Source organism: Ceratotherium simum, chromosome 4 (assembly GCF_057802395.1).
Source record: "Ceratotherium simum simum isolate JZ-2026a chromosome 4, ASM5780239v1, whole genome shotgun sequence".
Classification (NCBI taxonomy): Eukaryota; Metazoa; Chordata; class Mammalia; order Perissodactyla; family Rhinocerotidae; genus Ceratotherium; species Ceratotherium simum.
This window is the reverse complement of record NC_141903.1, coordinates 76,488,930-76,515,119: the sequence shown is the minus strand read 5'-3', so window position 1 is coordinate 76,515,119 and position 26,190 is coordinate 76,488,930. Positions and strand designations below refer to the sequence as shown.

The window sequence follows — 26,190 nt, the reverse complement described above, 5'->3', positions numbered from 1 at the left end:
GAAACATTAGATTTACTAGTGTAAACCGAGGATGAATTCCTTTATAATCTTGGAACATGAAAAGCCTTTCTAATAAAATTCAAAATTCAGAATCAGTAACAGATCCACACTGATAACTTCAAACACACTTTTTAAAAAGTGTCTGTGTGTGAGGGGTAAGAGAAGCTCCATAATCAAAATCAGAGTGATTAACTAGAAGAAAATATTTCCAGCTTTTTTCATAAACAAAGAGATAATATTCAAATAAATAGCTCTTAAAAACTGATAAGATCATAAATAAATAGACAAAGGAAGATACATATATAAGAATCAATTCAAAGAAAAGAAAGGCAAATGACCCATAAAATATAAACACATGCTCGATGTCACTTACATGAAGAGAAATATAAATGAAAATTACACTGAAATACCACTTCTTACTAGCAGATTGACAAAAAGCCAAGTTTGACCACACACTCAGTTGGCAAAGCTTTGGAGAACAATCGCTCTCATGTATGGCTGAGAAGCATGAAAAATTACACAAATCACTAGAGGACTATTTGGCACTATCAAAAAAAAATAAGATGCATTTTCCCTTTGACTCAGGAATTCCAGGCATCGGAATCCACACTTAAGGTAAATCTACACAAATATGAAGCAAAATACACACAAGGCTTCTCATGGAGGTTATTTATGAGAGCAAAAGATTAGACACCAAATTAATGTCCATCAAAAGAGGCTGCGGTTCACCCTCCGGTTGATGAGCCTATTTATATAAATTCAGGTGGGATTTTGGTTGTGGGGTTTTTTTGTGCGTGTGATCAAGAAATAATTCTGTCTACATCACTGTGCATTGTAATGCTTTTGCTTCTTCCTCTGGAAAACTAATTTTTAATTCTTAGATTGGGTTTTTGTGCTTTATCTTTTTACACGTCATCTTAGTTTCTAATCACTTTTTCTCTGCATTCTGCATAAGTTTCTCAATTTTACCCTCCATACCACTGACTTGATTTTTTTTGTAATCAAATCCAATTGGGACTACCTCCAATGTGGATTTTTATTATGCCAGTCTTAGGCTGCCAGCCTCCTTTCCATCTTAACTCAGTCAGTTTTATCCTTAAGGCTTCTTGCTTCTGCTTCCTATAACTCATTTCCTCTTGCATTATTTTGGGGACAAGAAGCTGCTGCTTGCTTTAAAAAAAAAAAAAGTATATATATTTACTTGTCCTGTGAAGATTATTTTCAAAGTTATTTTTTTCCTGTGACTATGAAGTATAATTTCCTTATTCTTCATACTGGGGTAGTAATTCATAGATGTATTTTTATTTGTCTTGACTGGGCAGAATGTGTGCCCTCAGGGTAGATGCCATGTCTCACAGCTCCTATCACTATTTACTCGAATGGTAGGTGGTTTACCCTCTTATATCTCAGCCTGAAGCACCACCCTAAGCTTGATTTGCAATTTGTAAAGTAGTTCTGTCAACTGGGCTTCCATCATCTGCCGCTTCAATGCCAAGCTTCTCCTGTTCCAGGATTCACTTGCTGTTGCAATTCTTCTCTGAGCATAAAATGCTATAGCTCCTTACTTCTTCCCCAGTACTGCTTCTTCCTTTTTTCAGTTCTATACTTCTGAATATAACGTTTGAATCAACACAGTTCCTCTTAGGTATAAGAGGGAGAGAAGCCAATACATGTTGGAGACAGGGCTGTTCACTGTGTTCTGAATTTTTGTGCATATCCTGTCTTATTTGGGGGATTTATTTTGGTCCAGAATGTGGATTGTTTTATATATAGTGCAAGAATGTGTCATGATTTATTGAGCAAAAATCTTACCCAGATTTAGTCCCATAGGTTTTTCTTTGGTTCACTTTGGGTTATCGTTGAATCTTCATGATTATTTTAATTGGTGAATGATAGGAACAATATTACACATATCTTGTCTACCACTGTTTTAACCCTGAAGCCTCAAAATGTTTTCTGAAATTTTCTTCTCTTTCCAATGGCAAATAGCGTTCAGAGATATTTTCTTCTAGATCATAGAGAATAACTTCTTTATTAACTCTTCTGCAATAATTTTGTATACAGCAGTCTTATATTTGTGTCCCTTTCTTCCTTCCTTTCATTTGTTTTTCCTTTCCTCATTTTAAGTGAAAAGAGATCAAAACAAACATTGTGTATAAAAAGTGTGCCTGACTCTTCCTTGACTCCATATGCTGTATGGCTGGATACTTGTCAGAGCTTCACTTGAAGATTATGTTAATATCCATAGCCCTTGGCCTAGCTCTCAGAGTCTAACAGGCATTTGTCCATTGTGACTTTGCTACACTTGAAATTGACTACTTTCAGTACCTGTTTTTGTGACTCCCACATGCAGTACCAGAATAAATTTCCATCTCCAGCTTACACTCGTGAGTGCTCAAGTATCATGTAAAGGGGGCAGCCACTTAGTTTCAACCTAACTTCTAAATGACAGTTTTCCTAATTTACATAATATGTATATACATACATATACACATAAACATATTCCAAAAGATACTGATAAATGTTACATTTGAGGCCATTCCATTATGTCAAACTCATAGCGATGGTAGAATATTTAAAAAATACAGTTAAAAAATGATAGGCATTTTCAAAAATAAAGCAAGACTTGCTGTGGATCAAAAGAAGGCCTAATGTGATTATTTGGCCTGAAGCTGCAAATCTGCTTTAGAGAACAGGCACAAATGGCATTGAGGTATTCTATTGCTCTGTGGGGAAAGGAGACTGGATCTGTGATATTCCCAGCAGCCCCTCAGGGTAGCCTAAGGACTACCTAAGAACCAACATTAGACCTACTTGTGGATAAGGAAACCAAAACACCTGTGGAGGAGAATGAACGGTCTTTACACTGAGACAATTGAGCACAGAAGAAACAAGAGAGGGAGCAACAAAACTTAAAAGAATCTGCCTAGGGGCCAGCGCCGTGGTGTAGTGGTTGGGTTCGCGAGCTCTGCTTCAGCCGCCCAGGGTTCACGGGTTTGGATCCTGGGTGCGGACATACCCACCACTCATCAAGCCACGCTGTGGCGGAGTCCCATATACAGAAGAGAGAAAGACTGAGGCAGATGTTGGCTCAGGGCCAATCTTCCTCACCAAAATAAATAAATAAATAAAAGAATCTGCCTAGCTTACGATAAGTTTCTAAATCAAAATTTGAAAACATATTGGTTACTAACAAAAGTTGTTTTTAAAAAATCAACAATAGAGAGGTTATTTACTACAGAGAAAGTAAAAATAATAGAACAACCTAAAAATTGAAAATGTGTGTAGGAATCTTCAAGAGTTAATGGAAGATTATATATACGTGTGTGTGTGTACACATATACCTACTTTCAAGGAATTATAAAGCAATACAAGTCGAATTGAAACAAGACTTACTGGGAAACATGAACTTTCTCTGCAGCAGTGTTCTAGCTTCCAAGATGTGGAGACATGATTAAGGTGGCAGCAACAGCAGAGGAGTCTTCCTGATCCAAGTTCTTTCCCCAACATCCTGGGTACCTAGAGGCAGTTACATTGCCAGCAGCTGTGGTAGTTTCTTGAGTCCAACATATCTCCAGAAGGAATAGCTTTTATTGAGCTGTGGGTTAGTTGAGTATTGTTCTGGAAATTATTCGTAGACCTAGAACACATGTCTTCAACTCTTCCAACAATTTTTGTAAGCACTTAATTTCCTGAATTAAATTATTTCCTGCTTGAATACCTAAATACTGTGAAGGATGGGAATATGATTTGGCGATTTGACATGATTTGGCTTGAAAGCTGGTTTCCCCTTACCATTTGAAATGGAGAGGTCTGTGGTATATTGAGGTGAAATACATGATTAGATTATTATCTGGAATCACCTGGAATGAGGTGTCTATTTAAGGCTAGTCTTTGACAGATGAAGAGTTTGCTGTTACAGGCCACTGAGGGGAGACTGAAGCATACAAGTGCTGGCTCTTTCTCAGTACAATAAAAAGAGTAAGGAAAGTGACAATTTCAGGCCTTGGCAAGGTCAGAGACCAAGGGGTTTCTATGACAGCCCTAAAAGTCTCTCTTATTCCTTGTAATTGAAAGCCTTACTCAGCTGGAAATTAGACGCATAGCTAGAATCTGCTGTTTATTGAATTTCAATGTAAGTTCAATTCAAAGCTCTGTCAGATCTCTTGTATAAATGTCAGAACATTTATTGGGAGAGAGAGGGCCCCTGAGAATTAGAATAGGGATATTTAAATAGATTTAGAAATATCTAAGCCCAAACACCAAAACTCGAACGAGACTCCTTGAAAACAGCAGAAGCAGCCCCTTCAGAAGCAGGCAAGACTGACAGGTTTGCCCTGCCTTTGGATGCGAGCTCATGACCTTACCTGAGAAAGTTATCTTTCAAAAGTAGTCTAGTTTTTTTCACACCCCCAAGCTTAGCTCCTCTCATTACTTTCAGAATCCATAGCTCATATTTTATTAGTCACATGTGTGTATACTTTATTAGTTTAATATATACATGCACTGAATACATGCTTAACCATTTTACTTGCAGTGACTGTGATCAGAAATGTTTGGAGATTACTGTACTAGTCAACAATACTCAAAGAAGTCCACTAATGACCATATCTTATTCAGGAAGGCCAAATATATGGAACAGTGTTAGCATTAGTTAGAAAAATCATAGAAAGAATGGATAGTCAATACGATACATGGATTCTAAACTAAAAAATCAGAAAGGCTAGAGAAGATTCGAGAAACATCATTAATGAGAGAGAAGGAGAAAGAAAGAAAAAATCCTTTACTGACCTGACACTACATTATTTTTAAACCATTATATAATATTTCTAAAAAATAACTGTATAATACATTACAAAAGAAGAATGTAATTTAAGAAAATCATAACCCATACAATTTTCTTGAAGTCCAATATAATTAAATTTGAATGTAATAAAAATAATGAAATAAATAAAAAGATCTAAATGACTGGGTTTATTTTCAATAAGAATAATATAGTAATAGTATTGAATTTATGTTCAGAAACAGTGATAATATTTACATTGCATAGTTATAACAAGCCTGAGAAATAGATCTTTTTAACCCCATTTGATGGATTAGAAATCTGAGGATGAAAGAGGTTGACTAACTTGCTCAGGGTCCCACAATTACCGAAAGTGGCAACAGGCAGAAACTAAATACACATCTATTAACTACTGAATCTTTGCACCACAGAAGAATAAGCAGCCACGCTATTAAATCAAAAGTTTTAAAACTACATTTTTTTAAATTAATAAACTTCATTTTCTAACAGTGGTTTTAGGTTCATAGTAAAATTGACCAGAAAGTACAGAGAGTTCTCATACAGCCCCGTCCCCACACAGCACAACCTCCTCCTCTAGTGACATCCTGAATCACAATGGTATAAAAGTTACAGTATATGAACCTACATTGACACAACATCACCCAAGTTCATAGTTTACATTAGGGCTCACCCTTGGTGTTGTACATTCTGTGGGGTTTTTTTTGTGTGTGTGTGAGGAAGACTAGCCCTGAGCTAACATCCATGCCAATCCTCCTCTTTTTGCTGAGGAAGATTGGCCCTGGGCTAACATCTGCGCCCACCTTCCTCTACTTTATATGGGACACCGCCACAGCATGGCTTGAGAAGCGGTGCATCGGTGCATGCCTGGGATCCGAACCTGCAAACCCCGGGCCACCGAAGCAGAGTGTGCACACTTAACTGCTGCGCCACCAGACTGGTCCCCATCCTGTGGGTTTTGACAACTGTATAAGGACATGTATCCATCATTGTAGTACCATATAGAATAGTTTCACTGCCCTAAAAATTCTCTGTGACTAGGAATAGAGGCAAAATTCTTCAACTTGGTGGAGAATATCTACAAAAAACCTACAGCTAATATCAAAGTCAATGGTGAGAAACTCGAAGCTTTCACACTAAGATCAGTAATAAGGCAAAGATGTCCCCACACACCATTCCTTTAAACATCCTACTGGAACTCCTTGCTAGCGCAATTGCACAAGAAAAGGAAATAAAAAGATGTACATGGGCCAGCCCCGTGGCTTAGCGGTTAAGTGTGTGTACTCTGCTATTGGCGGCCCAGGTTCGGATCCGGGCGCGCACCGACGCACCACTTGTCCGGCCATGCTAAGGCGGCGTCCCACATACAGCAACTAGCAGGATGTGCAACTACCACATACAACTATCTACTGGGGCTTTGGGGAGACAAAAAAAAAGGGAAAAAAAAGGAGTAGGATCAGCAATAGATGTTAGCTCAGGGCTGGTCTTCTTCAGCAAAAGAAAAAGAGGAGGATTGGCATGGATGTTAGCTCAGGGCTGATCTTCCTCACAAAATAGAAAAAAAAAAAGTTGGAAATGGGTTCCAGGTTCTTAAAAAAAAAAAAGATGTACAGATTGGGAAAGAAGAAATAAAACTGTTTGCAGATGATATAATTATGCAGAAAATCTGAAAGAATTGACAAAAAATTTTCTGGAACTAATAAACAATTGCAGCAAGGCTGCAGGATACAAGGTTAATATACAAAAGTGAATTGCTTTCCTATATAATGGCGATGAACAAATAGAATTTGAAATTAAAAACACATCAACATTTACATTACACCCCCAAAATTAAATACTTAGGTATAAATATAACAAAATATGTACAAGATCTATATGAGGAAAACCACAAAAATCTGATGAACTAAATCAAAGAACTAAATAAATGGAGAGATATTCCATGTTCATGGATAAGAAGACTCAATATTGTCAGGATATCGGTTCTTCCCAACTTGATCTACAGATTCAACGCAATCCCAATCAAAATCTCAAGTTATTTTGTGGATATCAATGAAAAGATTCTAAATTTTATATGGAGAGGCAAAAAACACAAAATAGCCAATATATTATTGTATGATTGAGCGTATTGTTGAAGTTTTCTATTGAATTGTTCAGTTCCATTGTTGTATCATTCAGCTCAAGGATTTCCGTTTGGTTCTTTTTTTTTTTTAAATTTTTTATTGCAGTAACATTGGTTTATAACATTGTAAAAATTTCAGGTGTACATCATTGTACCTCTATTTCTGCATAGATTACATCATGTTCACCACCAAAATACTAATTACAGCCCATCACCACACACATGTACCGAATTATCCCTTTCACCCTCCTCCCTCCCCCCTTCCCCTCTGGTAACCACCAATGCAATCTCTGTCCCAATGTGTTTGTTTATTGTTGTTATTATCTACTACTTAATGAAGGAAATCTTACGGTATTTGACTTTCTCCTTCTGACTTATTTCACTTTGCATTATACCCTCAATGTCCATCCATGTTGTCACAAATGGCTGGATTTCATCGTTTCTTATGGCTGAGTAGTATTCCATTGTGTATATATACCACAGCTTCTTTATCCATTCGTCCCTTCATGGGCATTTAGGTTGCTTCCAAGTCTTGGCTATTGTGAATAACGCTGCAATGAACACAGGGGTGCATGTACCTTTACAAGTTGGTGTTTTCAAGTTCTTTGGATAAATACCCAACAGTGGAATAGCTGGATCATATGGTAGTTCTATACTTGATTTTTTGAGGAATCTCCATACTGTTTTCCATAGTGGCTGCACCAGTTTGCACTCCCACCAGCAGTGTATGAGAGTTCCCTTCTCTCCACATCCTCTCCAACACATGTTGTTTCCTGTCTTGTTAATTATAGCCATTCTGACGGGCATGTGGTGATATCTCATTGTAGTTTTGGTTTGTGTTTCCCTGATAGTTAGTGATTTTGAACCTCTTTTCATGTGTCTGTTGGCCATCTGTATATTTTCTTTGGAGAAATGTCTGTTCAGGTCTTTTGCCCATTTTTTAATTGGGTTGGTAGTTTTTTTGTTGGTGAGATGCATGAGTTCTTTATACATTTGGGAGATTAAGCCCTTATCAGAAGTATGGTTTGCAAATATCTTCTCCTAATTGTTAGGTTGTCTTTTCGTTTTGCTGATGGTTTCCTTTGCTGTGCAGAAGATTTTTAGTTTGATGTAGTTCCATTTGTTTATTTTTTCTATTGTTTCTCTTGCCCGGTCAGACGTGGTGTTTGAAAAGATGTTGCTAAGACCGATGTCAAAGAGCATACTGACTATGTTTTCTTCTAGAAGTTTCACAGTTTCAGGTCTTACATTCAAGTCTTTAATCCATTTGGAGTTAATTTTTGTGTATGGTGTAAGGTAAGGGTCTACTTTCATTTTTTTGCATGTGGCTATCCAGTTTTCCCATCACCATTTGTTGAAGAGACTTTCTTTTCCCCATTGTATGTTCTTGGCTCCTTTGTCAAAGATTAGCTGTCCATAGATGTGTGGGTTTATTTCTGGGCTTTCGATTCTATTCCATTGATCTGTGTGTCTGTTTTTGTGCCAGTACCATGCTGTTTTGGTTACTATAGCTTTGTAGTATATTTTGAAATCAGGGAGTGTGATACCTCCAGCTTTGTTCTTTTTTCTCAGGATTCCTTTAGTTACTCGGGGTCTTTTGTTGTTCCATATAAATTTTAAGATTCTTTGTTCTATTTCTGTGAAAAATGTTGTTGGAACTTTGATAGGGGTTGCATTGAATCTATAGATGGCTTTAGGAAGTATGGACATCTTAACTATGTTAATTCTTCCAATCCAAGAGCACGGAATATCTTTCCATTTCTTTGTGTCTTCTTCAATTTCTTTCAGAAATGTTTTATAGTTTTCGGTGTACAGATCTTTCACCTCTTTAGTTAAGTTTATTCCTAGGTATTTTATTCTTTTTGTTGCAATTGTAAATGGGATGGTATTCTTAATTTCTCTTTCTGCTACTTCGTTGTTAGTGTATAGAAATGCAACTGATTTTTGTATGTTGATTTTGTATCCTGCAACTTTACCATATTTGTTTATTACTCCTAAAAGTTTTCTGGTGGATTCTTTAGGGTTTTCTATATATAAAATCATGTCATCTGCAAATAGTGACAGTTTCACTTCTTCCTTTCCAATTTGGATCCCTTTTATTTCTTTCTCTTGCCTGATTGCTCTGGCTAGGAATTCCAGTACTATGTTAAATAGGAGTGGTGACAGTGGGCATCCTTGTCTGGTTCCTGTTCTTAGAGGGATAGCTTTCAGTTTTTCACCATTGAGGATGATATTAGCTGTGGCTTTCTCATATATGGTCTTTATTATGTTGAGGTACTTTCCTTCTATACCCATTTTATTCAGAGTTTTTATCATAAATGGATGCTGTATCTTGTCAAATGCTTTCTCTGCATCTATTGAGATGATCATGTGATTTTTATTCTTCATTTTATTAATGTGGTGTATTACGTTGATTGATTTGCGAATGTTAAACCATCCCTGCATACCTGGAATAAATCCCACTCGATCATGGTGTATAATCTTTTTAACATATTGTTGTATGCAATTTGCTAGTATTTTGTTGAGGATTTTTGCATCGATGTTCATCAGTGATATTGGCCTGTAATTTTCTTTTTTTGTGTTGTCCTTGTCTGGTTTTGGTATCAGGGTAATGTCGGCTTCGTAGAATGAGTTAGGGAGCTTCCCCCCCTCCTCAATTTTTTGAAAGAGTTTGAGAAGGATAGGTATTAAGTCTTCTTTGAATGTTTGGTAGAATTCACCAGGGAAGCCGTCTGGTCCTGGACTTTTATTTTTGGGAAGGTTTTTGATCACTGTTTCGATCTCCTTACTGGTGATTAGTCTATTCAAATTCTCTACTTCTTCTTGATCCAGTTTTGGAAGGTTGTATGATTCTAAGAATTTATCCATTTCTTTCAGATTGTCGAATTGGTTGGCATATAGCTTTTCATAGTATTCTCTTATAATCTTTTGTATTTCTGAGGTGTCTGTTGTAACCTCTCCTCTTTCATTTCTGATTTTACTTATTTGTGCCTTCTCTCTTTTTTTCTTGGTGAGTCTGGCTAAAGGTTTTTCAATTTTGTTGATCTTTTCAAAGAACCAGCTCTTGGTTTTATTAATTTTTCTATTGTTTTTGGTCTCTATTTCATTTATTTCTGCTCTGATTTTTATTATTTCCCTTCTTATACTGACTTTGGGCTTTGTTTGTTCTTCTTTTTCCAGTTCCTTTAGGTGCATTGTTAGATTGTTTATTTGAGATTTTTCTTGTTTGTTGAGATATGCCTGTATCGCTATAAACTTCCCTCTTAGAACCGCTTTTGCTGTATCCCATAAATTCTGGCATGTCGTATTTTCATTTTCATTTGTCTCCAAGTATTTTTTGATTTCTTCTTTGATTTCTTTGTTAACCCAGTCGTTGTTCAGTAGCATTTTGTTTAATCTCCACGTATTTGTGGCTTTTCTGATTTTCTTCCTATAGTTGATTTCTAGTTTCATACCGTTGTGGTCAGAAAAGATGCTTGGTATTATTTCAGTCTTCTTAAATTTATGGAGACCTGTTTTGTGGCCTAATATGTGATCAATCCTGGAGAATGTTTCATGTGCATTTGAAAAGAACGTGTATTCTTCGGTTTGTGGATGGAATGCTCTGTATACATCTACTAAGTCCATCTGTTGTAGTGTGTCATTTAAGGCCAATGTTTCCTTATTGATCTTCTGTTTGGCTGATCTATCCGTTGGTGTAAGTGGAGTGTTAAAGTCCCCTACTATTATTGTGTTACTGTCTATGTCTCTTTTCATGTCTGTTAATAATTGCTTTATATATTTAGGTGCACCTACATTGGGTGCGTAGATATTTACAAGTGTTATATCCTCTTGTTTGATTGTTCCCTTGATCATTATGTAATGCCCTTCTCTGTCTCTTTTTATTGTTTTTGTTTTAAAGTCTATTTTGTCTGATATGAGTACTGCTACCTCAGCTTTATTTTCATTGCCATTTGCATGGAGTATCTTTTTCCATCCCTTCACTTTCAGTTTGTGAGTGTCTTTAGGTCTGAAGTGTGTCTCTTGTATGCAGCATATATATGGGTCGTGTTTTTATAACCAGTCCGCGACCCTATGCCTTTTAATTGGAGCATTTAGTCCATTGACATTTAAAGTAGCTATTGACAAGTATGTACTTACTGCCATTTTTTAACTTTTTTTTTTTCTCAGTGTTTTAGTAGTCCTTCTCTGTTCCTTTCTTCTTCTATACAGAATTGATGGTCACTTTAGTTTGACTGCTGTCTGAAAGCTGTACTCTTTAACTCCCCTCCTCCCTCCTTTTATGTTTTTGATATCATATCTAACCTCTTTTTTGTGCATTTGTATCCATTACGTTCTAATCAAGGAAATAGATAATTTTTTCTATTTGTGGTTTTCTCTTTTCCCCTTAAATCAGTCCCTTTAACATTTCTTGTAGCACTGGTTTCTTGGTGACAAACTCCTTTAATTTTTGCTTATCTGGGAAAATTTTGATCTCTCCTTCCATTTTGAATGATAACCTTGCTGGGTAGAGTATTCTTGGCTGTAAGTTTTTTGCTTTTAGCACTTTAAATATATCGTGCCATTCTCTTCTAGCCTGTAAGGTTTCTGCTGAGAAGTCAGCTGATAGCCTTATGGGGTTTCCTTTGTATGTAACTTGACATTCTCTTGCGGCTTTTGGGATTCTCTCTTTAATTCTGGACATTTTGATTATGATGTGTCTTGGTGTGGGCCTCTTTGGGTTTATCTTGTTTGGAGCTCTCTGTGATTCCTGTACCTGGATGTCTGTTTCCTTCCTTAGGTTAGGGAAGTTTTCATCTATTATTTCTTGAAATAGATTCTCTGCCCCCTTGTCTCGCTCTTCTCCTTCCGGGACACCTACAACACGGATGTTAGTGTGCTTGATGTTGTCCCAGAGGTCCCTTAGACTGTCCTCACTCTTTTTAATTCTTTTCTCTTTTACCTGTTCAGCTTGGGTAATTTCTTCTAGTCTTTTATCCAGCTCACAGATCCGTTCTTCTGTATCCTCTACTCTGCTTTGGAGTCCCTCTAGTGAATTTTTCATTTCCAGTATTGTATTCTTCATTTCTGATTGGTTCTTTTTTATATCTTCCATTTCTTTGTTGACATTCTCACTGAGTTCATCTATTCTTCTCCCCAGGTCAGTGAGCATCCTTAACACTCTTAGTTTGAACTCTCTGTCGGGTAGGTTGCTCATTTCTGTTTCACTTAGTTCCTTTTCTGGGGTTTTGTCCTGTTCCCTTACTTGGAATGTATTCTTTTGCCTCCTCATTTTGCCTCTTTCCCTGTGCTTGTGTCTACGTATTAGCTAGGTCAGCTATGTCTCCTACTCTTGGATACGTGACCTTATGTAAGTGATACCTTAGGAGGCTTCCAGTGTGCTTCCCTCAGTTCTCAATGTTCCAAGGTTGACCCCTATGTGGGCTACGTGTGTCCTTCTGTTGTGGCCTGTTCGCTCTCTCTGTAGGCACCCAGGGAGGCTGAGTTATGCTCCTGGCCAGCCTCTGTAATGCTCAGCTGGTTGTAGTTGTTGTGGGCCCTTCAGTCTCTTTATCAGGTGTGGAGAGCCCCAGCACAGTTGGCTGCAAGTTCTAATACCACATTTGTGTTGCAGTATTTCTTTTAAGTGAGTAGGCCCCCAGCGTGGCAGGCTGTTAGGCTCAGGGCCTTACAATTGCTGTAAGCCTCTAGCCTATTAGGTCTCTTGTCAGCTCTCTGAGGATTGCAGCTGGGTGGGGCTGGCCTCAGGCACAGGAGCACCCAATTGTTTCAGGCTTTGGAAGGTGGGAAAACCTCCTATGTGGGTCTTTGAGTAGCACAAGTCTTCTGCAGCTGAGAAGCCCTGCCGCCCACAGGTCCACACACACAGTCAACACAGTCCTGCCCCTTGTGCGTGCCCCGACCTCCCCAAGCGGACCCAGTCTCTCCACGGCGGGAGCCCCACACACTCCACCACTGCTCCACACTCTCCACCTGCTCCTTGTGCACACTCCGCCCCGCTCAAGTCTGCTCAGTTGCCAGGCTGCAGAGAATCCAGTCACCAATCTATGCAGGTCCACAAGTTGCCTGAGGCCTTGTTGTTGGGTGGGGCCAGTCTCTAGGGTGGGCTGCCTGCCCTGGCTGAGCTGGATTAAATTGGTGCTCTAGTGGGTGGGGCAGACCCTGGGCTAGCAGGCCTCAGGGAGAACTCCAATGGCGTCTGTGTCAGCATGCCCACACCAGGCCACAACAATGGCCGCCGCCAATGTCCCAGTCCCTGGAGAGGTCTCACCCCTCACCGAGATGCACTCAGGGCCTATTAGGTGAGTCTCTTGTCACCAAAACACTGTGCACCTTTCTTTCTGGTGATTTTAGGATGCTTTGTGAAACGGGTGAGTTTGTGCGTGGGCCCTTAGTTTCTTTGTGAACCGGGTTTTCTGGGGGTGCTCCCCAATGCTTTAGTAGCAGGCACAGTCAGATATTATGCCGCTGGTGTCGATTGTGCTGGGTCCACAAAATGCCCACAGCGGGGGCGCTCCCCGGCTCAGGGCCCCGCGCCTCCAGGGAGGCTGCGTACCTGTGGGCTGCTCCCGGCAGCCGTGAGGCGCTGCGGCTTGTGAAGGCGGCGTTTTTCCTCTCCGGAAGGGAGTCTCTGCCTCTTCCACCTCAGTTAGGATTGTCCGTTGTTGCAGGAGTTCCTCTTATCCAGTTTTCAGTTCTGGCTCAGGGGTAATTTTTCCACAAGTAGTTGTAAATTGGCTGTGTCCACGGGAGGAGGTGAGTTCAGAGTCTGCTTAAGCCTCCATCTTGACTCCGCCTCTGTTTGGTTCTTTTTTAATAGTTTTTATTTTTTTATTAAACTTCTCATTTTATTCATGAATTGTTTTCCTGATTTTGTTTAGTTGTCTATCTGTGTTCTCTTGCATTTCATTGAGCTTCTTTAAGGTGATTTATTTGCCAGGCCATTCATAAATCTCCATTTCTTTTGAGTCAGTTATTGGAGCTCTATTAGTTTCTTTTGGTGGTGTCATGTTTGCCTGATTTCTCATGATCATTGTAGCCTTGCATGAATTTCTGTGCATTTGAAGGAACAAATACTTCTTACAGTCTTTACAGACTGGTTTGGCAAGTAAAGACCTTCTCCTATTAGGTCCCTGGGTTGATGGGATTATCTCTGTGATCCCAGTCAACTGGGGTTGGAGGCTGGTCACTTGGCTGCTGCTCGGCCCAGAGTGGGTTCTGTCATTGTTGAGCCTGTTACCAGGGGCTTGGGTGGGCATGGATCCTGTCTGATCTCTGGAAAAAATGAGACTGCCTCCGGTACCTTGGCCAGTAGGGCTGGTGCTGGGACAAGAGTCCACATTAGGATCTGCAGTTGGATTTGCAGATGGCCAGCCTTTTACTAGGTGCATGGATGAGTGTGGCTCCTGCCAGTTCCCTGGGAGTGCTCTTGCCAGGTCCCTGGATGGGTTGCTGGACAGTCAGGTTTGCCTCAGGAATGTGGCTGGAACTAAATCATAAGACTTCTTCAGGGCACAGACCTCACCATCTCCCTTAGTTCCCTAGGTAGGCAAGACTGCTTTCAGACTGTAGCTGAGAGGGGGAGCTGGTTCACAGACTGCTACAAGGTACACTGTCAGGATGGAGGTTGGTGGACCTGTTACCCAAGGCATAGCAGGGAGTGGCTTCTCCCAGGTCTCTTGGCAGATGGTGCTGGTGGCAGGTCCAAGATCAAACAGGGTTGTAGCTGAGTCCTCTAGGGGATGGGGCTGTTTCCAGGTTTGTAGCCAAGACCATGATTTGCAAGCCTGATACCTGGGCACAGCTTGCCTCTCCAAAACAACCCTTCTCTATCTTGGGCTCCACCAGGATTTTGTAAGCTCCTACCTGGATCCTAAAGCTCCCAAAAAGGCAATTGTGTCTGTGGATGGCTGTTAAATTGTTGTCGCTTTTGGAGGAATGAGTGGGGAGTCTCCTGTTTAGCCATCTTGCTGACATTTCATTCCACAAAGTTTGATCTTCTGTTTTTATTTTCATTTAGTTCAAAATATTGTAAAATATCTCAAGATTTTTTTTTTGATCTATGTGTTATTTAAAAGTGTGCTGTTTAATCTCCCAGTATTTTGGGATTTTTCAGCTATCTTTCTGTTATTGATTTCTAATTTAATAACAACATTAAATCCCTTAGCATATTAATCATAGTTGTTTGAAACTCCTGCTCTGTTAATTCCAACATCCTTGTCATGTCTGTTTCTGATACTTGTTCAGTCTTTTCAAACAGTGTTGTATGCCTTTTATTGTGCCTTGTAATTTTTTGTTGAAATTTAGACATGATGTACCAGGTGAAAGGAACTCATGTAAATAGGCCTTTAGTGGTGTGGTGGTAAGGTGTGGGGGGAAAGGACACGGTCTGTAGTCCTATAATTAGGTCCTAGTCTTTTGGTGAGCCTTTGTTCCCAGACCGTGAACTTCACCAGTCCTTCTGTTTCCCCTCACCCTTTAGGTGGGACTGGATGGTTAGAGGTGGGTGGAGTTGGGTATTTTTCTTCCCCCAGGTCTTTTAAGGCTCTGATAAAACCCCAGCAAGTTAGGCTCTGGTAAAATAGGTTCTCTTGAGGGCAGGCCTGATTAAGAGCAGAATGCACTGGGATATTTCAAAATGGTTACTTTTCCCCTCCTGCTGCAGGAAGTATGAAAGAATTTTTCTGATATTCACGATGAGTATCTGGCAAAGCTCCTGGAGATAAAATTCACAAAAGCATGGAGGCCCCTCTATGACTGAGTCCCCATGGAATTTTTAACTCTGGCTTATCAACATTGAGCCTCCATCAATTTGTCAATTACAGTTTAGGCTTGTCTGGTCTGGAACTGGTTCCTGCAGAGGTTTCTGTTCTAGAGTCTCTGCTCCAGTACAGTTTGATTCTCCGTATTCTGTCTGTCTCTCCACTTTTGGAGGGAGCAGTTTGTTCTGTGACCTCACTTCTCTGATGGATCTAAGGAGATTTGTTGATTTTTTTCAGTTTGTTTAGCTTTTCACTTGTACTTAGGATAGAGTGGCAACTTCTAAGCTCTTTACCTGATGGACTAGAAACCGGAAGTCTCAAAACTACATTTTTTAATGAAGCAAAAAATAGAATGAATTGATTAATTAATCAAATAATGCCTTGATGTGTGAATAAAAGACCTCATATTTTCTGTCCTTATAGGTGAATTTGATTAAGAAATATACTTTCTAATTTGTACTCTCCTCAATGTATATTCCAGGTAGATTTTTTTGCCTGAATTGTGACTAATTTCATTCTCCACCTAAACAAAATGTCTAAGTCCTTTTGGGTTAGCCATTCCAACTGGAATCCTAAAAACGTGTGACCAAAGTTCCTAGGATATCTTCAGCCATCTAATTATGCACAACTTTCAGTTTTATTCCTCATTTGTTTGTCCAAATAAACCTCAGATTTTTAAGAGCATATGACAGACTTTCATATTGCTCCTGTTCCATATACCCTCATGTTTATCAACCCATATCAAGTACAATAATCAAGAAGAGAATGCTAGAGTTGAAGTAAATAAGATTTAAATATAGTTAAAAACAGCCGATATTCACCTCATTAATTTTCACTGCAGGCAAACCATTTTTGCCTCATTGTTTTATGTACAGATTAAGTAGTATTGGCTCATTTGTCAGAATCACCTCAGAGTGAATGAAAGACACTATTTACCTCTCATTTTCAATAAGTTGTCAATACTAATCTTGTCATTCAACTGTTGTAAATCCTGGTTGGTGAAGGTTTTTAATTTCTGCCCAAGCTTTCAAAGATATTATTTCCTTATTTACAATACTACTCGGGGGACAGAAAGTAATAACAACATTTAGTTTAACTTATTGTGGTTATTTTATGTGTTCTTTTATTGCTCTGACTTTTCATGTTGCTTCTCTGAAAAAAGAAACTTTGTTCCACTATCATTAATATCTTGTGCACTGATTTCCATTTCAACAAGCACTTCTCCTACATAGTGATATATGTTCAAGAAATTTTCAGTGATTCTGACTTGTATCTGAATCAATCAAATTAATGAAATCGACTGTTACAGAAGTCCAAGTTACTGAGCGCTTCTCTCTTTTTTTCATCTGCAGCTGAAATTTACTGCAAAGATAACTATCTGCATTCCCAAATCTCATGAAATTTTAACTTGTGCCTGAAGGTAAGAATTATAGTGCTGCTTTACCAAATGCAATCCGCTTATCTTTGTTGTTCAATGTCTTACCATTTAAAGATGGCTCTTGGCATCAGTAATACTATTTTCAGGACACTGTTAATGTTCATCTGTAAGAAATACAGAACACAAGAGCTTACCTATTAGCAGAAGGTTAGACTATTGATACTTTTTTTTCTTTTTTGAGATTCAACTCTAATAGTCAAGGCACAGTACAGGACGAACTCTCCAGGCTTAAACTTGCAAACTTTATTTACACTTATTACTCATGAGATGAAAGCACAATTAAGCAGAAAATGTATTTCTTCAAGTTAAAATAGTTTGTAAAACTGAATTTACATAATGTTAGTTTTATATATAAGTACAATGTGAAAATCATCTCTCTTTGGTTTCCTTTCTTATCGTTATAAAAAACGGTCCCTACTGATACAGTCCCAACCGTATTTGGTCTTCAAATTAGACATAAAATCTTGACTTTTATGATTCTATTTTTGTTGTCCATTCATATCATTCAAAGATTTGTTTAAAAGTAGCATGAAAATTTATTTGTACTTCACCTTTTTCCAAAATATGTTGTCTTTGTCATTGTCTATTTAGATTTCTCTAACTAGCGAAAAAGTAAATCAAACAATCTACTGATTAAAAGTATTTACAAAGTATTTACAAAGTAAATATTTGCAAATTTGTACAAAGTTTCACATTTCCCCTTGTTTAGGGAATAAATCCCCTCCTCCTTCTTTTTATGGAAAAAAATTTCAAGTTTAATTCATCTGAGCTTTTGAGTGATTATATAATAGAGATGATACAGAAATATCTTTGATAGCTGCAGCTGGCTACTAGCTAGAAGGATAGGATTCTCTGAAGAAAAGGTAGGACAAAAGGATAGAAAGTGATCTCCATAGGGAGGAGGCACATACATAAGAACAACCTTTCATATCTCAGGCTAGTTTTCTGTATGATTCTTAATTTGTGGTGTGGGAGATCAAGATTTTGCCACCCTGAAATCTCTTTACCTTGGTTGTTTTCTCTAGGGACATTTGACCTCCCCCACTAACTGCCTAAAAAATTTGACATAGTAACTCCTTCCTGGAACAGATCTATCATGATGGCTGTAAAGATAACGTAGGGTAAATGTTACAATAGGAAAGGCACCAACAAGCCCCTCTTATCAGAAGTTCTGTCTCTGGCCACATTCTCTGGATGACCCTGCGAGGAGTTGCCAGACAATCATTTACATTTATAAGAGAAATCTCCATTTGTAAAGGTATCTCCCTCTCTGTTTTGAGAAGAGAGGGGGATGAGCTCATTTCTAGTGACTTATCAATGTGGAAGTTGAGGCCTTGGGGCTGCATAATAAACCTTACTCTTGTTTACTGTGCTTTAGTGGTAATCTCCTGTAACTGACTCCCCCCACCCCCAAAATCCTCCTTTGTCTTTGGCTGAAAATGGTATTTAAGACGAGAGAGAATTTCTGCTATTGTGTTGAAAAACGCAGTGTCCCTGCTTTCTCCCATGTATACATGTTATTAAACTTGGTATTATTTTCTCCTGCTAACCTGTCTTGTTGATTATTTGGCCAGCCATAAGAACCTTAAGGAAAAGGGCAGAGGGAGATTCTCCCTCTTCCCCCGACAGTGGTGACACTCAATGAAGAAATAGTACGTTCTACAAAGCTGTGGAATTGCTACTTCTTGATCCATCTTCCTCCACAACTATAATTAGTGAAATCTTATGTGGAGATTTATTCCCAAACTTACTATGTAACAACCATTTTGCTTTTTTTCCCCCAAAATACTGAGAAAATATTTTATGCACTCATTTAGTAGGTTTTATTTACCTACATAGTCCTTCAGATTTTCAGTTTCTTCCAAAAACAATGTGTTCAAATGAGTCATCACTATTTGGAAGAACTTTTTAATTTAAGGATGCTGGCCTCTTCTTTGAATTTGTAGGTTTTAAGTCCAGATAATACCATGTAGCTTCAAGAAAATTTAAGTATACCTGCAGCAATGTTTATAAGACACTAAGACAAAGCTTTCAAATGTTGCTTTACCTGGATGAGGAATTTTCTAGCGAACAAGTTTTCTAAAGACATATTAAATATTTGTTTATTGGTTTCTTCAGAACCTATATTATTTCTATTTACCTATTTTGATATTTAATAACTTATTGTTCCACTTACTGTGGCTGTGTAAGAAATTATCCCAAATCTAATAGCTCATCCATGTATTATGATCATGACTTCTGTGAGTCAGGAAATCAGACAGGGTATAATATGCTTCTTTCTGCTTTACAATGTCTGCAGCCTCAGCTGGAAGATTCCTAGACCGAGTGTTTAATTCATCTGAAGCTCTATTTACTCACACATCTGGTGGGTGATACTGTCTGTCAGCTAGTGCCTCTGTTAGGTTGGGTACAAGATGGCTGTTTCATATCCAGGCATATTCTATCCATAAGCCAAGTAGAAATCAAATGGAAAGGGGAGACAGGAAGGGGAAATTCCCGTGTTATGGAATCCAGCAAGGTATCACATGGATCCTCTAGAAACAATCTGGAGAAGCAGGTATTACTTACTGGGCACAGAGCTCCTCCAAATAAAATTGTGGTTTTATTATTAAGGCATATTAGAATGTATACTATGTGGGCAACTATCCATATCTGTCACTCTTGGTATTCTCTAAGCCTGCCTTAAAATTCTCTTAAAGCTTTGAGCTTTGGTTTTCTACACAACTTTATCTGCTGCAAAGCTTCTAACTCAATTCCTGCTTTTTGGGGCTAGAAATAATTACATTCTTGTCTGAATCGTACTTGAAATGAGTTGTTTATCATTCTTTCTGCATTCATCCCTTCCTCGTGATAGACTTAAATTCAAAATTATGGTCTCAGTTCTCTTTGTTTTATGGCTACCCAATCACCAAGATGGAGACAAAAATGGAGGAAATTTGGTATCTGTGTTCCCTTAATTCCATCTCATAATCAAAGTATTTGATTTACTAATTGATTAATGACAATAGGTTTATAGATTACCTATAGAATTAGTCACATTTGGAAAATGGAAAATTTTCATAAGTGTCCAGTCTAGTTGACTTCTTGACTTATTTCTTAAAAAATAAACATGCCAACTTTTCTCTTACATGTGTATACTAAATTAGCAGTTAACACTAATGCAAAGCACTGAGACCCACTAATTGAATGGGAAAGTGATCTGGTGTGCACAACTAGTTCTATTTTACCAATTCACTCCCTATCAAATGTTCATCTTGTGCTTTGATTTTAAATTTGAGTTTTGCTCTCAATTTCCTTAGAATAAAATATACAACCAGAAGTAACGTATTGGTTTTAAAATCCCCTATTTCTAATACCGTATATAGAAAGTAGTACAATGAATAGACTAAAACCCAGGTGAGTGAGTCACTTCAGCTTTTGAAGATTTTAATACCAAAGTAATTTATCTTCAGTAGACTGTACACTGCCAATTGTCTTTTAAACATTCTAAATGGATTTTCTTTTTCTTGTATTTCTTGTCTGTTTCTTTTCTTCTTGGGTGAACAAGATAGCTAGCCAAAGTTGTCGTCTGGAGCCAAACCAAAGTTACATGACAGAGGTTGTATCTATGAATTTAGGATTTTATTACTTAAAAAATAACAAAGGCTTACCGGATGACCACAATATGCCAGAGGCTGAGCTAGACCTTGCGAGAGAGAAACAAATTAGTTCCCGTCTTCAAGGTTAACGAAAAACAGAGAACATAGAGAATTATGGTGCATATAATAAGTACTATTTAAATAAGCACTGTTTGTTATGGAAATCCTGTGATTTTGCCAATTAAACACAGTGGAACAAATTGAACAAATTGAAATTTGACTATTAAAAAGTAAACAGCAGGAGTCAAATCTTTGTGTATGTAAAGTAAATGACATTATTTTAAATGTATTTTTATTCCTTCTTTTTTGGAGAGTATTTTTGCATCAAAGCTAGGACTTAGTGGAGGAAATAGGATCTTCATAAATTAGAATTTAGTCAAAGTATATGGCTAGATCGAAGGACAGATTAGGAAGTTAGAATAACAAATGAGGAAATGTGCAGTTGATGTGAGTTTGGAATAAAGATGTGGCTTCTATATTTGACCATAGAGTATAAGAAGAGAAAACAAGTTTAAACAGCCATTTTCCACATCATTCCATAATCTTAGTTACTTTAATGCTAAAACTAGTCTTAAAAGTATGACTTTTTCATTATTTCAAATCTGAAGCTTGATTTTTCATTTGATCTGCCTCCTTAAATTTCCAAATTACATCAGCAAATGCCTTTCTTCTCCTCTTCCCCTTTTTAAACTTGGAACCCAAGTATTTTGCCTTAAATTGGAAAATGAACTATATAATGTACTATTAAAAAGCCTTCCTCATCTAATTGAGGATCCATAAGAAATCTAGAAGCATGTGCTAAAGGCTAATTGCTTCTTATTCAAGCCATATATTCCAACCTGCGGAGTCCTTGTGGAGTTAGGGTTTCAGAGCATTTCTTTAATTCCACTCACTCAACCAAACTTCTTCACTGCCTACTTCTGTTCTTTTCTTCTTCTTTTTTTTAAAAATCTAAAGTCACTTAGATTTAACTGTGACTACTTTTCTCCTTTTTCTCACCTTCTCCTATATCTCCCTAATTTCCATAACCTCTTTGGTTATCTCCCTAAGGTGCCCATGTTTTTTCTGAACCTTTATTCTTTACCAGTTATCCAGATAACTTTATCTCTACTCTTCAGGAATTCAGGGGTTAGGGTAGGGAGTAGGGTGCGGAAAATTTAGATCCCGCAGGCAGAGCATCCTCAAGATAATTATGTCCTTCATGTTACCAAGATGGAGTAATAAAGTCTCTCTCTCTTATCTGTCCTCTCTTCTCTCCTCAGTTGGTCTCTCTTATAGTTGAATAATCTTCTATCAAATCACTCAATCCTACTTGGAATTTGTCCCAGCCGATAGGGACTGGGGAGAAATGCTTGTCAAAAAACAATCTTTACCTGCTTTTCTCCCTAATTTTGATTTGGCCTTTGATTAACATATTTTCAACAAATTGTTGTTAGTAAGTCTTTAACATTGACTTTATTTACATTAAACAAAAACTTCCCCACCCAAATATTTAACTCTATACTTTCAACTCTATATGTTCCTAGAATGGAAATTTTATAGACTTATTGAACACTAATTAGTGTAATATTTGAAGACTTAATCTCAGTTCTAAAATAGATTTTATCCTAGTGTAATATCTCTGCTTTATTCTTTCCATCTGATAATGTTAACTTTCCTTGCTTGATTTAAAGGCTTATACACATTCTTTTTTGCTCTCGGTGAGGAACTTCTTTGTTAATCTTGCTCTATGGCTGATAGCCCCTCCTTCTGAGAGATTTTCCTTTTCCATTGTCCTTCTTAGTCACATCTTCAAGTGGGAGATCAAGAACATGCCCTTTTTAGGGCTGAGTATCTTTCTCAGACTGTTCCTACCGTTAGCAGTTTGGGGAACCAAGGCATGTTTTAAGCCTAGGCAGTTATTGTCCAGTCTCATGATTTCTTCGGCAATTCAGCTTCCTCATAAACTTAGTAGTCTTGTTATTGAATGGATTTCAACCCTTAAAATGATATTTCCTGTCAGTTATTGTATCCAATAAAAAGAAGTACTATTTGCCACATCTATAATATGATCTTTGCCCTGAGTCTTCTTAATTTTTGAAAAATTTTAATAGTACGTATGAAGGCCACATCTTTAGTGCCCTCTTTGCTGCAAAGCTGTTTTAATTACCTTTGTCACTTAAAATATTTTCTCAATTTTATCTCCTAGTGTTTGTGATCTTAGAGCAGTTGATTTGTCACATTTAAAATTCCAAAATTTCTTGAACCTCTCCATTTTCTTTCATTTTAACCTGCAAATTAGCCAATTCTTATCTGAGCTTGCCAAATTTTTAATGATACTCTGTAGAAAGTAGGTAACAGCAATTAACTGAGATGAGTAACTTTAGTTTTCCAAACTCTTTTCCTAGGACTACAAATTCATTAAGTTCATGAGTTAGCTTTCAAATCATGCTTTGTCACTGCAAGGAGTAAAAAGATCACCATCTTTCCAGATTATAATAGCCAATCTTCCCCACCCTATCAGTACTAAGTAAGGTCACGTCTTTTAGTTATTTGTTTCAGAAGCTTCCAACTTCTGGGATTAGTTATCAGCTTATTAGGATAAGCTGATATATGTTCTAATAACAAACCACCTTAAAATTTCAGTGGCTTAAGACAGCAAAAATTTATTTCTTGTTTCTGCAGAGTCCACTGCAAGCTTGGGTGAGTTTCCAAGGAAACTGTCTTACATGCACCAACTAAGTAATCTAGGATGATCAGAGTCCCCACTATTCCGTAGTTTAGTCATCTAGAACATGCAGCCTCAAAGGTTGTCATGAGAAGGAAAGAGAGAGCTGAAGGGTCTCACACAGCAGTGGAATGCTTCTACCCATAGATGATGCACACAGTTCTTGCTCTCACAGTCCAATGGCCAGAGCTGATCACTTGTCACATGGCTCTGGTCGTCTGTAAAGGGGCAAGCAAGTATAATCCTCTTGTGCCCCCAGGAGGAGAGAAGACTCAGATGCAAACAGGCACTAGAAATCTATACCACATTCTCATGTCCTACCTTTGCAGATTTCTGCCTCTTACCCTATGAAAGTAAAGTCAGTATCCTTAGAAAGCAAGGGCAGAGGTATCAGTGTATGGTCTTCTTATATGCATAAAATTAAAATCTAATACCATTAACTTGTATTCATGACTATTAGCTATAGAGATTTATATTATTTCTTTATTCCAGATGTTGCTATCAGACCTATTAAGGTCTAGATAAAATAGACTTGAAACCTTGTGCCTAATGGCTCCAAACTATACTGCAAGTGAATTTCTTTATAAATTTTTTTTCATGTTGCTATTCTGCACTCTGTTGAACATTATGTGAAATATCTTCTCTTTCCATAGTTGACAAACATACAGACTCTCTCTCTCTATTTCTTTCTCTCTCTCTCACTCTAGGCACTTATATAAATGGCAGAATTTATTGAGAATTTGGGGACAAAGTGGGCTTATATTGCAACAAAACAAACCTCAATTTTAATATTAGTCATCTCTATTAAAAGAAAATGCTCTCTTTTAACAAGCAGTCTTTGGTCTGCTCCCTTTTCTGCTAGCTATCCTCTCACTTACCATCATTCTATTACCTCTCTTCTCGTTGCTACCCTTCTCTCTCAGGAGCAAGAATATTCCTATATCTTTCATTTTCTTCTCCAAGTCAATTAGCCTCTGCAGCGTCTAACTCCAGATTTAGGACCATGTTATTCCCTATTCTCTGGGAGTGAGACTAGAGTTTCATAGTTTCAATTATTCCAGGATAAAGACATATTTCTTCTGGAGTTGACTTTCAGCCCTCAGCAACTTGATTACTTCCTTCCACTTAGGTACGCAGGAAGATATCACATTGACCTGGCTTCCAGAAGTAACAAAGAGTCTTTCAATTAAATGATCAGATTAAAAGCTTGTAGGAGAAGGAATCAGATTTGATAGATTCATTTTTAAAAACTCTGTTATAAAAAATTTAGATATATTTCTTCATAAATGTCTGGTATCTTATTAATAAATACCCAAGAATTATAAATAAATTCCAAAAGTCTGAACTCATGTAATAGAAAGAGTTTTCAGAGCTTATAAATGCCCAATTTATTATATCAGAATGGTCCAAATGAAGACTTTCAGCCTCAAAGGCAAAAGATATTTCCTAATTGCAAAGAAAGAAATGTTTAACGGAATAATTTTACAGTTTTTAATATGTATTTGTTTTGAAGAAGACAACCTTACTTTAAAGATCATCTTATATTTGAGCCAATGTGACACATCTTAAAGTATATTCAATTCAAAATTCTAAGGAAGCAATATACTCCTTTCATGTGACTTCTTAATGGCAAAAAATTAGATTGCATGCTTATGTATAAAAGGAACCTAACTTTAATAAAATGCATCTCCAGGTTCATTTCTAATCAACCTTTGTCACCTATTATTCACCCTATTAAAAATGGAAAAGTCAAGCTTGACAGACATGTCAAGATGAATTCCTCCAAAAGAGACATGTCAACGTTCAAATAGAAAATATCATGGAAATGCTAAATTACAAAAAGCATCTTTATTCTTTCCTTTACACAGAGATTTTAGGCAATGAAAGATAATGAGCAATTTCCCGGAGCTTTGAGCAGCAATCCAGTGATGATTTATTAAGGCTGTTTGCCCTTGCTCAACAATCTGCTTGCTGGATTGGGATGAGCTGATAGGGACAGGGTTAATGAAGAGATTATTAAACCTTTGAAAAGTGTGTAATAAGTAATGAATAATTATATAACATTAAAAAATTTTTTTAATCTTATCTGGAATTTTTTTGTCTTTTCAGTTTTTTCAAAAACATGTCTTCTTTGTTTCATGATGTCATTATACATTTGAAGACCATAGAATGTCACTTTTGTTTCTTTAAATAAAAACTAGAATTACATTATTTGTTTATAAGTACTTAAACATTTGATTTGACAGCAATGTATAACATGATTATGGGCAGATTAGAGCAGATTTAGGGAATTAAGGGGGGTAGTTAGGAATAAAAAGTAGAAATGTATGCAAAAGTTCTCCATTAAAGGATTATATTGTTTGTTATTGTACAAAATACGGTAAGAGTGATAATCCAGGGAATATACGCTACCATGTGAAATGTTAAATTTAATAAAGTTACTTCTTAGTGGTCTTTTCTCTAAGAAGCCTCCTGATTCCTTATCGCCTGAAGGGTCTGACCATTGGCAAAGTGACCTGCAATAACTCTTACTGTCTAAAGATCTTGCAATGATGTGAAATTAACCCATATATATTGTACTTCAGTTAGGTGATTAAATATGACCAAGAATTGGTATCATGGACTATGTCATGTTAGGAAATGTTACATAGAAATGACCCTCATATTAGCTCAAAATGCTAATCTATAATTAATTTCCATTCATATTTCCTGGTAATTTTGTTAA

The 26,190-nt window shown here is 37.4% G+C and overlaps 1 long non-coding RNA gene across 3 annotated transcripts in view; it reads left to right on the top strand.

Moving 5' to 3' along the window:
• The first annotated feature begins 13,002 nt into the window (after window positions 1–13,002).
• The window catches only part of LOC147917337 (uncharacterized), a 189,195-nt gene continuing 176,007 nt past the window's right edge, over window positions 13,003–26,190 (top strand). For all 3 annotated transcript variants that reach the window (XR_015552009.1, XR_015552010.1, XR_015552008.1), the window contains exons 1-2: window positions 13,003–13,222; window positions 17,035–17,102. This is a non-coding gene — a long non-coding RNA (uncharacterized LOC147917337). The remainder of the gene's footprint in view (window positions 13,223–17,034; window positions 17,103–26,190) is intronic.